Genomic DNA, 7,856 nt, shown 5'->3' with positions numbered 1-7,856 from the left:
AGTCAAGAAAATAGATTTTAGACCCCCCCCCCAATAAAATAAACACACCTTAGAGAGGGGGAGGGGCAATTTTATTCTTTAATGGTACCTAGTCACAAAAAACTTTTAAAAATGTGGTTTAATCTGAATTTTTAACGTTAATTGTCAATAAATCTCCTTTGCTACAATGAACTTTTACTTAGTGGCTTCGCCTCAAGAAATCATAGAAAGTCTGCCCCCCTCCCTTCCCCCTCCAACAAAATATCTACATTCCCTGAAGAGTACAGCGGTTGCCAAGATTTAAAGCTTCAGACAGACAGATGTACTGTACAGACAGACACTGTTCTATTTCAGGGATCTAAAGAGATAAGACAATGGCCAATAAATAAGAATACGTTATTATAAAACTTTGGGGACTAGTGTAATAAGTATTTCATTGTCCCCTCTCTCTCTGGTTCTATTTTATAATGTTGTGTTTATGTTGTCCAGGACTTTTCTTCTATTTCCCAGTCAAGACATCACACTCCACCTCACACAATGGTGGCTATAAGCCTGAAATTCTTATTTCATAGATTTTATGCGATAGTCCCCCAAAAGACTTTAAAATTAGCCAAAATAAGAAAAGTTGCAATAGTTCTAGACTCGTTTTGGTAACAAAATTCGGGTAAGTACTTTTGTGGCGATGCCTCTTCAGGGGCGTTTTGTTGTATTTTGACAGTAGCTTTTCTCTTATTCCTAGCCCCTGGGGGGGGCTCTAATCCCGAGGGGCCCAATTGCCTATCCCCGCGGGACAATTACCTAACCTAACCTAGAATAACCTCTCAGAAGATACTATGATAATACAACGAATCGCCCCTTAAGAGGCATTGCCACAAATGGACTATACCCATTGAAATGCCATAACTAAAATGGCTTCAAATCTGCCCCTACAGAGATGCTTAAACAACGTAACTACCTACTTAGCTAGGCCTGTTGTAACAAAATTGTCACTCGCGGAGAAATTGGAAACGCAACTGAATGTCGTCTTTTAAATTAAAAATTATTCAATTAAATTTATTTTTGTTAGTTTAGGCTATATTAATGCTTGCAAGGTTTAGGTCACCTTCAGGTTTAGGTTTCGTTGAAGTAAAGGCCCTGCAGGGTTAGGTCACCCCATCCCAACCCCCCCAAAAAAACAATAATGTCTCAGGAGTGACAATTTTGTAACTACAGTCCCATCTTTTAAATATAAGAGATTGGTTTTTTAATCAAAATTAAACTAAAATCATCAAAATTATAAATGAGAATACCTTTACATAAAAGTAATGTCTGAAGATTATGATCTAGCTAACCACTGCACTGGACCGATATGGTTTTCCTTTACAGCACCAAAGCTTCTTATATACAGGGAAATATTATAATTATTGTAGAAGAGGGGGGGGGGGGCAATATTTTCCGTAATAGACTGGGCTGTAAATTACACTGGTACCCAAGGTTTTATAAATATATACCTTCTTATAAGTTAGCTTAAAAACTTTGGGTACTTTTATAAATTAAATACCTACTTTTCAACCAATGATTATAAATTTTTTTTATTATTGGTGATGTAAATCAATTTATTGTCCAATTTCTTATTCTTGTTTTCTTTTTAAAATTGATTCAAAAGCTAATCTCTTTTTTTTGTTTTGTTTTATTTAATTTTAATTTTGCCAATGATATCTTCATAAGTGGTACAGCAACATTTTTAAACGGAGCACTATAAAGATCATCGTAAACATTATTTGATTTTTTTCATCGGAGGATTTGTTCTCAGTTCAAAGATTTTCTCTCTGATCGATAATTAATTTTTTGAGGCAGAAAAATCTTCCAAAATTTTTTATTACGGAAATTCGAAGATTTCTCTAATTTTTGTTAGATCATTTTTTTTTATAAAACATTAATATTAACTGTTCCAGTATAGCTTTGAAATTGATTAATATCCGCTGGATTAGAACTGGTTGTCAGCCATACTGTAAAATCATGCAAGCATCATATTTCAGACAATTGGATATCAATGTAATTTACATTCCAATGTCCTATCCCTCAAATAGTAGAATATACGTGCATATTAATTAAGGGGAAAAATTGTCGTTCATCATTGGCCAATTCATTCATTAAGTAGAAGGGAGGGTAAAGGTTGAATCATGGGAGATATTGTTATTTTAGCCAGCTTCAATTTTCACTTTATTCGAGTTCATGATAATCTCGTGTAACATCCAAGTAATAATAAATCCATTGAAGACAAAGCGACGGACGTACAGAATACCCTATGTATAGACCAGCAAGCTGCGATAACAAACAAGGATGACAACATCCATAAAAGTGAAGCACTGATGCGGTAGGACAAACGGACTTTAACACTTGTATAGTGTTATAACTGAATAATCAGAATATAAATGTATAAGAGTCGAAGGAAAATTGCAATTAAATTTGTTGAAAACCTACTTGATACAGGATGATGTTTATAGACATACTTATATTTTTAGGACTTGATAGAGTTGCCTCGCTTATAGTACTTTGTACTTTGTTGTCCCAGGAATCAATATATCAAAATTCAGATCAATTGGATATTTAGATCACATAAAACTTGTTGTTAAAAAAGTAAAAAAATCAACATATTTAAAATGGACGTACAGACATTCTGATAATGATTATAGAATTGCTACGCTTTCTAAATCGTACCTTATTACTACAGGAATCATCATGCAAAGTTTGAAATCGATAGGACAATTCTAACATGCCTAAATTAAAGCTATTCGTTTGACCGACCCTAATTATAGAAAAGCTTCGCTTTTAAAAATATGAAATAAGAAATTAATAAAAAAAAGTGGCCAAAGAATTTGAAATCGTTGAACCGTTGTTAGAGTCGCCAGCTGAAGAGAACAAAGATCTAAAGGGATAAGACACTGGCCGATAGATTTAAGTACATTCCCAATAATGATGCACAAAGTTATTCATTCTGTTGATAAAATTAGTGGTTGAAACGTTGGAACACTTAAATTATCCAACCAATCAAAATTAACTTATGTCCCCAAAAATGTTAAGCCAACGAATAACAAAACGTTATTATAAAACTTTGGGGACTAGTGTAATAAACAGCTCATTGTCCCCTCTCTCTTAGTGAATTTTGTGATATAAGCAAAGCGTTTGATTCAAGACTTCTTTTAAAGTTAAAATTGAACAAGTAATAAAAAAATCAAATATTCCTTGAACCCAGGATCTTTAGGGATAAAACAATGGAGGATAAATTGATGTTTGTATCCAATGGTGATTAACAAAATAACCCCTTGTGTAGATTAAAATCATCTATAATACAAAGTAGCTTGATGTCTGGCCGTCCCTTAAGATCTCGCTAACCACGGAACCGATCGGATTCTACTCTTCAGGGTATATACCTATTGGTCATGTGGTGGTTTTAAGCTATTTTCTTGGGGAGTGGGACACCACCAACCCAAAAAAAAAAAAAAAAATACCCCGTCACTTTTTTTATGGGGAAGTTAGTTCACATAAAACTACTGGCAGCACCAGTAGTACTTTATTTTATTTTTTATTTTTAATTACCTCTCGAGGCAAAGCCCCTAGAGGCTAGGGGCAAAGTTGGAAAATGAGAATACCATAAGTTTGGAACCAACCAATCAAAGCTCAACAAATGTATCCAAAGTTTTTGAGACTGCGAATAAGAAGAACTTTGGGTACCAGTGTAATTTACAGTCCAGTGTCCCCTCCCCCTCTGTGCTTTTATAAAAACTAGCGGGTACACTCCTAGAAGCCTCTAGGGGCACTAAAAGGTAGGAGGGGATTAAAGTCGACCTCATCCCATTTAAAATTTGAGTTTCAAAAAGGAAAATATTTTTTTTTTTTTGGGGGGGGGGGGTAGGGGGGTGAAGACACCCCCTCAAAAAAATAGTTTAAAACCTTCCCAGGACCTATGAGAAGCCTCGTTGCAAAGGTGAACAATATCGGTTCATTGGTTAGCGAGATCCTTCGGGACAGACAAAAAACGCTTACTTCTTTATATAATAGGATATATAAAAGTGCCTTTAGTTTCTCTGATTACGCTTGTATAGACGCTACAGAGTTCACTTTATTATAGAAATCTGGCACAAGATCCACGTAATAATAAATCCATTACTTTAACAGAAAAGGCCCTGCTAATCAACTATAGTGAAAATTAGAGTTGGGCCAGATACTATTCTGTCCGGATACCAGATATCGGATATCCGGCTGATTTCTAATGCCGGATATCCGGTATCCGGCTGGGTATCTGGCCAACGTTCGATATCCGGCAAATTACCGGAAATCCGGCATTAGAAATCAGTCGGATATCCCATATCCGTAAAATTTCAATAATTCCGGTTATTTAAAATGGCCGGATATCTGACCAAACCGGATATCAGGCCCAACCCTATTGAAAATGTATTTTTCTTAGTGACCATAATATAAGATAGGCGGCTGAATTTTTTTTAAAGATTCCCTGTAGAAATGAGCATTCAGTAGGCATATAATTTACTTGTAAGGTTTTGTAATTTTTATGATTTATTGCATAAAAGGCGATGAAAGACATGTTAATTTTTGTATATTCTTAATTATAGTATATCCTTAAAAAGTTGTTTTTTTGCTGTGCTGTTTATAAGCGTTTTTTGTTTTGTTTTTATATTTTTACTTTTTTTATCTTATATTAATAACCCTTCTATGATTTTATTTAATTTATTTGATTTTTTATGTGATTTTTAAAGATTTTTCACATAAACAATTTTTGCGAGGTAGCGACCCTATTTTTTTTTATAAAGAATCCACCTCAAATGGTTTTACTTATAGTGCCTTGTTAAGAAAAAAAACCCTCCCTTAATTTTAAATCATTTGAAAATAGGTGGGTGGAATTTTTCATTTGTATAAAACTTTAGGATAGGTTAGGTTAAGGCGCAGAGTAGCCTAGGAAGGAAAGGAAACGCAGATATAGGTTCCGCAAGGGTTAGGCAAAAAACTAGCCCACTCCTTATTTTCAATTTAAAAATGCTTCATGGGCACTTGATGAAAATCACTAATATTTTTTCCAGTATCGCTTTGAAACCGATTAATATCCGGTGGATTAGAACTGGTTCACAGCCATACTGAAAAATTATGTATAGCATCGTATTATATCCAGTTTTCAGCGAATATAAAAATGTAAAACCATAGGTTTATAACAAGTTTTTTTAAGCTCGTGCCTTCGGCATCTATGGGCTAATAAAAACTGGTTTTTATATTATAATTGTACATTTTTATAGCCGCGGAAAGCTGTTTATAATACGATGCGATTAATAACTTTTATGCCATTACAAAGCAGAGATTGTATTATTAGAAATTATTTTTGTAAAACATGTTTTAGTATTAAGATTGTATTATTTTCAGTGCTTTTATTAGGGTTGGCAATCTGAATCCGAAATCCCGCAATTTTCCCAATTTTTGGACCCAGAATGCGCAATCCGTTTTTGAAATTGTGGAATCGGATTGTTATTAATTTTTATGACTTCTGTAGCACTTTATTTTCAAAGTAGCTTTTCATCCTTATTTTAGGTTAGGTTAAGTAAGGGTTAGAAAATGGCCGCTGTAGGGGCTAGAATCCGCAATCCACGGATTAATCCGCTTTTTTGGGGGCAGATTTTTGTAAATATCCGAATCCGAAATGGACCCAAAAATTTGGCGGATTTCCAACCCTAGCTATTATATTACCTAATGTATTTTATTTGTTTTTTTTTTATATATATTTTATATTTTGTTTGTTTGTTATTTTAAATTTTATTAAAAATTCTATTTTATTTATTTTGGTTCAGATTTACTTTTTTATTGTTTTATGTCATCTAAATTTTTTTTATTTGTGGTTTCACTGAAACCTATTTTTGGACCAACTATCACCTCTCCACCCCCTATTTTAAATTTAATTGAAGGGGGGGGGGGGGGGGCGGAGTGCTTTAACCCAGGGGTCCATATATATGCCATATACGTGAAACTGCCGAAAATTTTAACATTTTGGAAAACTTTTCTGGCCAATACGGCAAAACGGCTGACCCAACAAATAATCTGGCCTCAAAGTTCTTTGTCGAGCACAGAATGGGGTTTAATGTTGGAAGCTGCTACATTTTTTGGGTAAAGTCCCTTTCGTAACATCGCACCTCATGGGGAGATTCTTCGTATTTTTCACAGTAGCCTTTCTCCTATTTCTAGCCCCTGCGGGGGGCTCTAACCCTGCGGGACCCAATATAACCTAACCTATTCTAACCTATAAAAAGCCATTTTAAAAATACGACGAATCGCCCTATAGTTTTTTGAAATTTTGTATTTTTCCAGTATGGCTTCAAAACAGATTAATATCCGCTGGATTAGAATCGGTTCTCAGCCTTTAAAAAAAAATGTATGGCACCGTATTAAGATTATTTTCCACGAAGATTAAAATAAAAATCATATAAATTAATACAAAACTGAAATAAATCTTCATTTTAATATCCGCGGAAAGCTGTCTATAATACGATGCTATAAATAACTATTCTACTTTTTGTGTGTAGAGAATTCTGTGATCAAAAATGCAATTTAAAAAATTTATATATATATTTTTCAGATAATATAAAAATGTTGTCAAAAATCAATGTAAACGGTTTTTAGGCATTTGTATTTTTTTGTATAAAAGGGATAGTTGCATGAAGTGCATTCCATATAAATGATTTCAAGAATAAGTATATCATCAAACATATATAATTTTGTATTACAATATTAAACTACTAGCGGCTACGCCCCTAGAGGCCTCTAGGGGCACTTGAGGAGGAGAGAGTCGAATTTAATAATTAAATTTCTTATTTTATATTTTAAAAGAAAAAGTAAAAAAAAAAATTTTGGGGGGGGGCGAAAAATTTTTTTTGGGGGGGGGTTCCCTCCCCTCATTTTTAGTTTTAGTTAAAAAAAAATGAAAAAAAAAAAAATTGTTGGGGGGGGATTTTTCATTTTTTGGGGGGGTTGGGGGTGTCCCACCCCCCAAGAAAATAGTTATAAACCTTCCCAGGACCTATGAGAAGCTACCCTGTTAAGGAGAACCCGATCGGTTCAGCGGTTAGCGAAATCCTTCGGTACAAACACACAGACAAACAAACACACAGACATCCTGTTACTTTAGTATAAGGATTAGACATCACTAAATTAATCTTCATGCTGTGAAAATAAGACATTCATACATATATATTGCATATATCACAAGAATATGATTTTCAAGTCTCTATATTTTTAAAACTACGTGGTACACAAGGATGACAACATTCATAAAAACGAAGCTCTAAAAACGAAAGGACAAACGAACATTAACTCTTGTAGAGTGTCAGAACTGAATTTACAATATAAATATATTTACAAAAATAAACGTAAATTTGTTGCAAAACTTCTTAAATACAGAATACTGTTTACGGACATACTGACATTTTTATGACTTGATTATAGAGATGCCTTGCTAATAATATTGTACATTATTGTAATAGGAATCGGTACTCCAAAAATCAGATCAATCGGATTATTATATCACATAAAAATTGTTGTTAAAAAGTTAAAAATCAATATTTTTTAAATGGACGTACTTCAATTCTGGTAACGATTATAGAGTTGCTACACTTTCTAAGTCGTACCTAACTACTACAGTTTGAAATCAATAGGACATTTCAAAACTTCCTAACTTAACGAAAAAAGCTATCCGTTACGTACGGACGTACGGACCTACTCTAATTATAGAAAAGCTTCGCTTTTAAAAATTGAAATTTTTTGAAATATATGCCCTATAAATGTTGTTAAAACTATTGAACAGGAAAAAAATATACGGTTCACTAAATTCAAGTTTAAATGCA

General features: G+C 33.6%; 1 protein-coding gene across 1 annotated transcript in view; it reads left to right on the top strand.

Moving 5' to 3' along the window:
* The window catches only part of LOC145306827 (sugar transporter SWEET1-like), a 177,966-nt gene that overhangs the window by 27,295 nt on the left and 142,815 nt on the right, over positions 1–7,856 (top strand). The gene's annotated exons all lie outside the window — the stretch shown is intronic.

Source organism: Acartia tonsa, chromosome 15 (genome assembly GCF_053477335.1).
Source record: "Acartia tonsa isolate MP-2025a chromosome 15, ASM5347733v1, whole genome shotgun sequence".
Taxonomy (NCBI): Eukaryota; Metazoa; Arthropoda; class Copepoda; order Calanoida; family Acartiidae; genus Acartia; species Acartia tonsa.
Note: the sequence above shows the minus strand (reverse complement) of the source record. Positions and strands in the feature narration are given on the sequence as shown.